Source organism: Dermacentor silvarum, chromosome 3, assembly GCF_013339745.2.
Source record: "Dermacentor silvarum isolate Dsil-2018 chromosome 3, BIME_Dsil_1.4, whole genome shotgun sequence".
Lineage (NCBI taxonomy): Eukaryota > Metazoa > Arthropoda > Arachnida > Ixodida > Ixodidae > Dermacentor > Dermacentor silvarum.
Window position 1 is genome coordinate 21,632,019 of NC_051156.1, and position 9,508 is coordinate 21,641,526.

At 45.3% G+C, this 9,508-nt stretch overlaps 1 pseudogene; it reads right to left on the bottom strand.

The window, feature by feature from the left end:
- Nucleotides 1-1,060: 1,060 nt before the first annotated feature.
- Nucleotides 1,061-5,722, bottom strand: LOC125944194 (uncharacterized; annotated as a pseudogene).
- Nucleotides 5,723-9,508: the final 3,786 nt, after the last annotated feature.

The window sequence follows — 9,508 nt, forward strand, 5'->3', positions numbered from 1 at the left end:
CCTGTTTGATTTTACTATGTATCTAGTGTATATCCAATATTTTATTACTCTTTTGGACAGGGCAGTTGCTTTTGTATGCTATGTTTTAATGCAATTTAATGTTTATGAATGTACTTACCTTTATGCGTTTAGTTTGAAATATGTGAAATCAATAAAAATGTGGTGTCGTGAACTTATGATGCTGGGCAACATACCATGCTTACATGCAGTATTTTTAGTGCGAATATGTTGTTGCGGATGCCAGTTTACATTTGCTACCTGTGCGTGGCATAGTTTTTTTTAATCAAGTCACATAAACATTTGCTTCTGTCTTAAAAATCACATTACTACACATATTTAGCATTGAAAGAATGCACTGTGCTTGGAATTCTACAGGTTACAGCATTTCATAAAACGTTCTTTCCTATGACAAAAATAAAAACGTAGACCCAATAATCCCATTGTTTGTCTATTCTAGAAGCTTGCCAATACCTGAAAAACAATACATCAAGGTACACGCAATGTGATTTTCAAGAGGGTTAAAAGGATAGCAGATGACAAGGTGGCTAGTTTTGTTCAATGTCCACCTCGGGGTTCGAGGTACAATATCTGTCAAAGGCTAGAGAAGGACAGGGTGACTGCACTGGTAAATGAAATCTTTATTGAAGGCATAAGCCATACATATGCAAACAAAAACAATTGTGTATACAGTAGAGACAAAGTAATATTGCAGGGCATAACAACCTAACTCAATCATGCTGTGCACCCAGCACACAACTAAAAACGCCTCACAGATGAATGAACTACATGAGAAATCGTTGAAAATTTATAAACGGAAATGTGCCGGTGCATCACGACGCCACATTTGTCACTTTATACTCGCCTAGGGAAAAATGGAGCTGGGCAGGCCATGTATTGCGTAGGATGGATAACCGGTGGAGCATTAGAGTTACAGAATAGATACCAAAGAAGGAAAGCGCAGTCGAGGGCGGCAGGAAACTAGGTGGGATGATGAAGTTAGGAAATTCGCAGGCGCAAGTTGGAAGCAGCTAGAGCAATAAGACAGGGGTAATTTGGAGAACGCAGGGAGAGGCCTTCATCCTGCAGTGTACATTAATATAGGCTAATGATGATGATGTCTCCACTAGCATGTGTGCAAGACATAACACTGGTAATCTTGATTTATGTGTTAAATTCCCTTTGCATGCAAAACTCGCTTGCAAAGTATTACAAACAATGCACTCATTCTTTCTTTCGAATTATTGGTGGCTGCATGTTGACCAAGGCAGCACATACCGAGAACACTTTGTCCATGTGCGGCACCAAAGTCAAGGGCACTGTGTTGCGCAGGATCCTGTACACTTTCAGTCTGCGAATAACCCGCTCGACATGGATACGCACAGATGCAATTTTATATGTTGCATCCATGTCTTCTTGAGAAAGTTGGCCACCTCCCGAGTTAAAGGGAGGCATCAAAATGACACCACCTTTGTCCTTCACATCTGTCCGGATACAGGAAAACCTTTATCGCTCAAGATAATGTCGCCTTCTTGTACAAGGTTCAGAAAACCAGAGTCCTGGGTAATAAAGGAATCAGTCTGCCGCCCACCATATACCGCTGACATGAAGGCTATCATACCGTTTGGAATTATACCAACAAGGACTTTCAATGTATAGCCTCCCTTGTAATTAGAGTAGAGTATGTGCTGGCAGTCGGGCTTTGATGGCATTTCAGTTCGAACTTCTGTGCAGTCGATAATAAATGTACAATCTGGGTAATTATCTTTGAATGGCTGTGGCATGCACTGCTTGATGATAGCCCTTGGTGGCACAAATATCCACTCCTTCAAGGCTGCGATAAGTATGTCAAGTGTTTTTATAAATGAACTGGATGCAGTTGATGCAGCCACTCCGAAAATCACAGCTAAAGCACTGAAGCTTATCCCAAGCTTAAGCTTGGCCAAGAAAAGACAAAGCTTGTCCTCACGGGTCATGTCTGTGCTTCGGTAGCTGGGCTGTGGCAGAACATTGAGCAAAATACTAAAGACCTGTATGGTGACTCCTTATATATCTCGCAAGGCAGTCTCCTTTTGCTTAAGTGTCTCAAATCCAAAGAATTCACACTTCCTCTTCCAGCTTCCATCAGTCCCAGTGACCTACAAAAGCAACAGAAAACATTTCAAATACTGCCTTAATAAGCAAATATTTTACAAACTTCTAAGTGACTATTTTAAGAACAATGTAGCCTTTCCAGCCTATGCACAGAGTGATATAGCTATCTTGAAGCACAGATCATGTTCAGAAATGTCTTCATAGCTGCTAGTCAATCTGTTATGCCTTTGACCATATGGACGCTTAGCGCAAATAATGAAGGAGGGACGAGGTCGAGGGGAGCGCCAACTTTCGACTGTTTATTCATTTCTTGTTTCATTTATAATCTATGCACAGACATGCTCAGCATACAGAAAAAACATCATACGCACATCGTGCGAATCACAACCATTTATCAAAAAATATTTTTCCGCTTCCAAGAGAGAAACTGATGTATCATGATGGCCCACGTGCCTTAATATGAAAGGCCTCTAACTTAAACTCACGTGCCGTGGCCTCCTTGCTTTTACCCAGAATTCGCACTTTATCCAGACGTGGCTCGCAATAATGTAAACACCAGTGGGACGGCAAATGTGCTCCATGTTTACCTTCTAAAGATAGTTCGTGTTGGAGTTTATCTACAGGTCACCTTCATCAATTTTAATGGAGATTTTTATGTACAACGACAAGGCATATGCATAGGCTCGTGTGTCACTCCAGTGCTTTGCAATTTGTTTTTATCAAGTATCGACCGTGCCTTGCACGAACATTTTATCAAGGGGGCGGGGGTACTTAAAATTTTTAGATACGTTGAAGATTTTTTAGTTGGTTTAAAACCTCAAATGACTACCTTATGTCAGCCAATTATCGATGACATTTTAGCGGCCTTTTGCCGTCTCGGGAAGGGTTCCGTTTTTAATTACCTGTTCACAATTCTTTACCGTTTTTAGATCTTAACATCACTTTGCAGAAGGGTCGTGCCTGTTAAGACTGTTAAGTCTGTTAAGAGTGCCATTGCTAAACACTGCCTTGAGTCTGCTTTTGTACGGTTGTGCTCTCATGCTTTACAGAGGAGCTTTCAAAACCAACTGGATCGCCAGTCTTTGGCTGGGTTCCCCCGCACGCTACTTGTCACCGTCTCAGAGTCCCTGCTTCAGAAATTCAAGCGCGATCAACTAAGCACAAGAGTGCAGCAAGCGCAGAGTATGGTAAGACCAGTGGTCATACTCTATATGCACCGAGTTGCCCACAACCTGAAGACGGTTGCAAACAGGCACGGGGTGCCAATTGTTTTCTCTGCGCCACGCAAGCTCAGTCAGCTCTGCCTGCACATACTGTCTGATGGGAGCAAAAAAAGTGGCTGCAATAATGAGCACGTCATGCCGTATATGAAATGTGCCACAGGAGTCGTTTATGAGATTCCCATTTCTCATGGCTTGACTTATGTCGGCCAGACGGGAAGGTGCGTTAACAACCGTGCAAGGGAACACGAACTTTCTTTAAAAGGTAAAGATGGAGCACATTTGTCGTACCACTGCAGTTCACATGTGTGTTTGTTTGCACAGTGTACCTACCATTTTTTAAATGTCGTTCCCATTGAATTGAATACGTTGAATTTTTCGCTGCATGACGTACATCACCCCTTATGTAACACCCCTGAAAAGGGGCCTTTAAGGAACTGAACTGAATTGAACATGATTGCCAGCCACGTCTGGATAAGGTGCGGATTCTGGGTAAAAGCAAGGACGCCACGGCACGTGAGTTGTTAGAGGCCTTTCATATTTAGGCACGTGGGCCATCATGTATCAGTGATACGTCAGTTTCTCTGTTGCAAGCGGAAAAAGATTTTTTGATAAATGGTTTTCTGTATGCTGAGCATGTCTGTGCATATATAAGTGAAAAAAGAAATGAATAAACAGTCGAAAGTTGGCGCTCCCCTTGACCCCGTCTCTCCTTCATTATTTGAGCTAAGCGACCATATGGTCTAAGGTACAACTGAGGGACTAGCAGCTATGAATATATTTCTGACTTTCTGAACATGATCTGTGTTTCAAAATAGCTTTATCACTCTATGGATCACTATGTGGATAGGATATGGTCTAAGGTATATCATCAACCGACTAGCCCAGCAACAAGCTTTATTAGTCAATCTGTGTTGTCTCATGTTATGCAAATATTGCCAGTCATGTTGTTATACTCAACTTAGTAAACTTTTTCCATTAAATTTCCTGCGATTGTACATGGAGGTTACATTTACAGGATTTAATGCAAATCTAGACTTATAAAGCATGCAGCCTTGACTGCCATCTTATTTATGCATATCGCCGTGTTTTAGACGGCATAGCAAGCAAATGTACAGTAAAAGCGAAGCGTAGGATTACGTCGATAAAGAGAACAAAAATGCTACAACAGAGCAACCCTTAGCCAGTGACAAAGTTTCAGCGGCAAACATCCCTTGAAAAAAATTGTGTGCTGTTCTCTCCATCCTCTTGCTCTTAACAGCCCATCATTGTTGGGGGAGAGAGAGAAGCAGAGAAGGATGCTTCTAGGGGTGAAGTGGCAGAGGTAACTCGGCGTTCGGTGGTACAGGTCCTCTCCTGTCCCTCTTCCCCTAATGGATGCTTGTACAGGTGGGCTTTTTGACAAGTTAGCTTACAGGCTGCACTTCACGTGTACTTGCCGCTGCTCTTGACTTCACACAATCAGCACAAATATGAGTCGGTAGCCTCTTTAGCAAATATGCATGCACTAAGTTGCAATTTCAGGCCATATTTATTAATTGTATAGTTGTAATGATAATTTTAAGAAAATAAAGTTGCTTATAAGTGGCTATTCTTCATGGGCGTAGGAGGCCGCATATAAAGGCCCACGTCATTGATCGGTGTAGCAAGCCCATGCATTATTGCTGCTTCATTAACAATGGTATGTCATGTGATAAAATATTCTTACATACATCTGTGCTTCGATAAGAGTCGCAAGTGGTGGCTGCATGACGGGTTAGAACTTTGTTGTAGTGGTGATAAATTATGCATATCACCACATTTTGTACGAATTCAGGTAAGTTAATCCAACATGCATGGTGATGTGACATACCATATGAAGGCATTAGCTATAAAGTGTTATGAAATCATCGGCCATGTCGGTCACCAAAAGGCAGCTTTTACCCATTATGAGAGTGATATAAATATTTTTATTACTAGGAATACATACTTCAATGTGTTCATACGAGGTCTGCCTATAGATAAATTACTGCTACAACAATTATGATGCAACCTAACACCACAGTATGAGATAAACCCAGCAAATGTGTAGTGATGACTGTACCTTGTCACATTGTTCGGTGTGAGAAATTTGAGTTGATGCCTCAGACCCGTTTGTTGTTGACAGGAGGATGATCAGGTTTCCTCGGCATTCTGGCTCTGTTTGGCATGCCTGCGGGGTTTGCAAAAATAAAAGAGACTGTCAATTATTTAACGCAATGCTCAATGTAGGCAGCTTGAGTGAAATCACAGGTAAACACAAAAACAAATTCGATATCTCAAAAACGTATGCTTATAGCATCAGCTTGTGTAACTGGATGAGCCTGTCCTAGTATTTCACAAGGTACTGCCGAAGGCTGAGGGTCATCATCACTGATGGGTGCAAGAGGCATCTCTGGTGATTCCGAATCACTTAGAAGTGTGTCATCGAAGCCCAGGCAAGCAGTGGTTTCTTGATCTTGCACTGCTGGATCAACTTGAGGAGTACTCTGCGGCACAGCCTGCTCCGCAGAATTTGTTCTGGCTACCCTTTCAAAACGCCGTTTCCACCTAAGAAAAATAAAAGAGTGTGGCACTGGTTACATCAAGCGATTCATTGCGAGGTTTATGTTTCGTCTGTCCTTTCATCAGCTGTATTGTAGTCAACTTTAAGCATATCTATCAGAGATACTTTACCACGGTGACACAGCCGCAGGGGAGTAGCCAAGGGCTGGTGAACGTGCAGGGGGGGGGGGGAGATTGGGCATTCTATTCTCGAGAAAATTTCCTGTCTAGAAAATTCTATCCTCGAGAAAATTTCCTGCACGGCCCAGCTTTTTATGCACGGTTGTTCTTGCGCACCGAGGCAAAAATTGCATTATGACATCTTCCGGATTGAAATCTAGCTGCGTGGACTGTCTCGATTGTGTTTTAACGACCGTACTCGCTGAAATCCAGTGACTATGCGGGCTGAAGGCAGTACTGCACAGTTTCTATTTTTTGCCTTACTTAACTATCAAGGACGCGCGCGGTACAAATTCTCGCAGGGCACGGAGGCGAAATGATTTAAAACGCGCACTGAATCCTGTGCACCCCAGGCCATCATACCTCTGCGCCACTTCTGGGTCAGGTGTCCGTTTCTTGTACGCCGCCGAAAAATGGTCGGCACATACGACGGGTGTTGGTTACTGTCATTCTTGCAGTTTCCAACAAAATGTCTGCTACAAATCCGTGTTGTCTCTGTTGGCGACCACGGACTTCCATCAGCACTATGCGGAAATATACAAAATATATCACCGCAATGCACAAATACGACATACGTACACAACTTTAACAAGTACGTCCACTACAGTATAGAATAGCGGCAGGAGCGAAAATAGCCTAGTAATTTTGAACAGTGGTCAAGAGAAAGAAGTTAAAAGCACTAGTAATTGTTTCTGCTTCACCAATGCCGGCGCGACCAAGACGCGGGCGTGTATCTCCTAGTAGCTCGATCGAACGGTGCAGTGGTGATGCAGGAATGAACTCTAGTCATGTTCAACGCACCGCGCACACATTCAGTTTCTCGGCACGCGTGAACTCAGACCACTGCTAGCGCATGCAACAAAAGTTGTTTATACAATGTAAACACGCAACACACCAAGTTAAAGACAGGCGAAAGGAAAAAAAAAAGTTGTTTACTTACTTTGTTCGGCGCACTGCGGTAATCCATGCCTGTCGTCTGCTTTTTTCGTACCATTTAGTTGGGAATCGGTAGAATCTCACTGGTGGCATCAACCCTTTCATGTTTACATTGCTGTTACGGCAGTTAACAACACAACAGTAATTACCACGCTTCCGAAGAGGCGCCATTGCAATGTTTCGCGTGCAACGCGGGCTTGCGCGAGCGCTGGAAGCGGCGGAAATGTACACCCGTGGGAAGTGAAATGCTCCGCCAGGGGAGGAACGAGCGCTGGCGTCTAGGATGAAACTTGACGTGTGGGCGTCTATAGATGATTCAAAAACTGCCCTCGCTCGTTTTCGCTCTTTCCTTCGCTACTCTCCTCGTCGGCTGGTCTCCCCTCCTCACCGAGTGCTGCTCGAAATGTCACGTGACATACATCATCGCCAACGCGCTTCTCAAAACACTGCCTACTTCCGGTTAAGGCACGTCCACGCTAGCCATGCTAGCGGCACATACGGAAGACGAACCGGCCTCCAGTCTGCCGCGCGAGGTGTCCAATGTGGTCCAAAGTAAACGGCAGTTCGACCGGCGCCCCGCCCGCTGCACGATCAACGGGCCAATCCACGACCGCGAAGCTGCGCGCCTCCGCCACCGGCAACGAAAACATCGGCTGCAGCTGAGTGCACGGCTACCGACGAGAGACGACCGGCTCGGCTGTGCTCGCATCGCAGCCGACGGCGCCACTAATGTCAGCGTATTTTTCTTCTTTGTGTACAATTATTGCGAAGAGCGATAACAACGGTAAGAAAATATTGCGGCTTGTGAGCGTCGGTAATTCATTTCGAAGCGCCGTCCGCTTTAGCTTTGAAGGGAACCAAAAAAGGCCTAGCGACGATATCGGCGCCGTCGAGCGATCTGCGGCGGTGAGGCTGCCGCACAAATCAGTCCCGGTCTCATCCTCTCTACGTACGGCAAAGAAATCTCGCCGCTCGCGAGCAAAACCGCTGTCGAACGGCGGCCCGCGAATGGCACACGGCGAGCAGCGAGTTAGCGTGCCGGTAACATGGACATGGACTCGGCGCTTCTCGGCTAGCCGCTGTTGCTGCGGTGCCGGTCTGTGTTCATTCGAAGCGTGCCGCTATAGACCCTGTGTTGCGCGCACATCTGGAAAGGCCAACACTGTCGCACTCTGTTCGCTCAGATAACCAGACCGCTAAGTACGGACTGTGTTGGAACACGAGCGATTTGGCACTTGCGTTGCGGGCTGTAATTACCGATGCGCAAGCGCGCACAAGCGAGCAACGCGGCGAGGACGAGCAGGGAGCGCGCGTACCTGGTAACAGATAAACCGGAACTCGTAGGTTCTTGTTCGACCAATGGACATCGTTTCCGCAGCTGACATCACCAGATTACCCCTGCTGACGTCGTGACGACCGCTCGGGTTACCGGAAAGGAGAGGAGGACGGCATTGTTTTTTTTTTAATTTTGCGGCGCGCCCGCGGCGCTAGCGCTGCAGCGTTCAGCATCGTCGATCGTGACGGCATTCTGAACTCGATGCGCGTGTTTACTTGAAATGTTCAAAAAATATCTCAGGTGGTTTAGGGCACCCTATGGTTTTAGGCACCCTATGTATGGATGGATGGATGAGGCTGAACCCTTTAAATCGGGCGGTGGCATACGCCACCTAGCCATGACTATTAACATATTTTGTACTTTGTGGTGGGTGAAATTTCACCCCTGCCTTGATTTTATCCACCAATCAGATAACCTGCGTTTGGTTATTTCTACCCGCTTAAAGTCTATTTTGCCTTCACTGTCCCTAAACCCCAATGCTTTGAAAAAATCAGCCCCGTTGCTTTGCACTGTAGGGTTAAGGCCTTTGCAGAAAAGTATGAGGTGTTCAGCCGTTTCCTCTTCTCCACACGCACAGCACAACGTGTCTACAGCTTGGTACTTGACTCGGTACATCTTAGTCCGCAATACTTCCGTCCTGGCTTCAAACAACAAAGAGCTTCCCCTAGAATTATCATACGTATTTTCTTCGGCAATTTCTTGCTTGAAAGTTCTGTATGTTCCCAGTGCTGATTTCGTCTGCATCCCTGTTTTCCACAGACCACTCTCTGTTTCTTTAACCTTTTTCTTAACCGTTGTTTCCTGGTTTGCACCCCTTCTGCAGTCCAAATATTTGATTGACAATTTTCTGGTCCGCTTCCTCCATTTTGTGTCAACATTCCTCATGTATAAATAACTGAAAACTCTCCTTGCCCACCGCTTTTCTGCCATTTCTCTCAATCGCTCCTCAAATTCTATCTTGCTGCTGGCTTCCCTGCCCTCGAATGACGTCCATCCCATATCACCCTGTACCCCCTGATTTGGTGTATTTCCGTGTGCTCCCAGAGCCAGTCTACTTACTCCTCGCTGCTTAACTTCCAACCTTGCTCGAACCTCTGATCTCATGCACAGGACCGCGTTGCCGAAAGTCAAACTAGAGACCATCACCCCTTTCCAAATCCCCCTCACCACTTCGTACCTATTG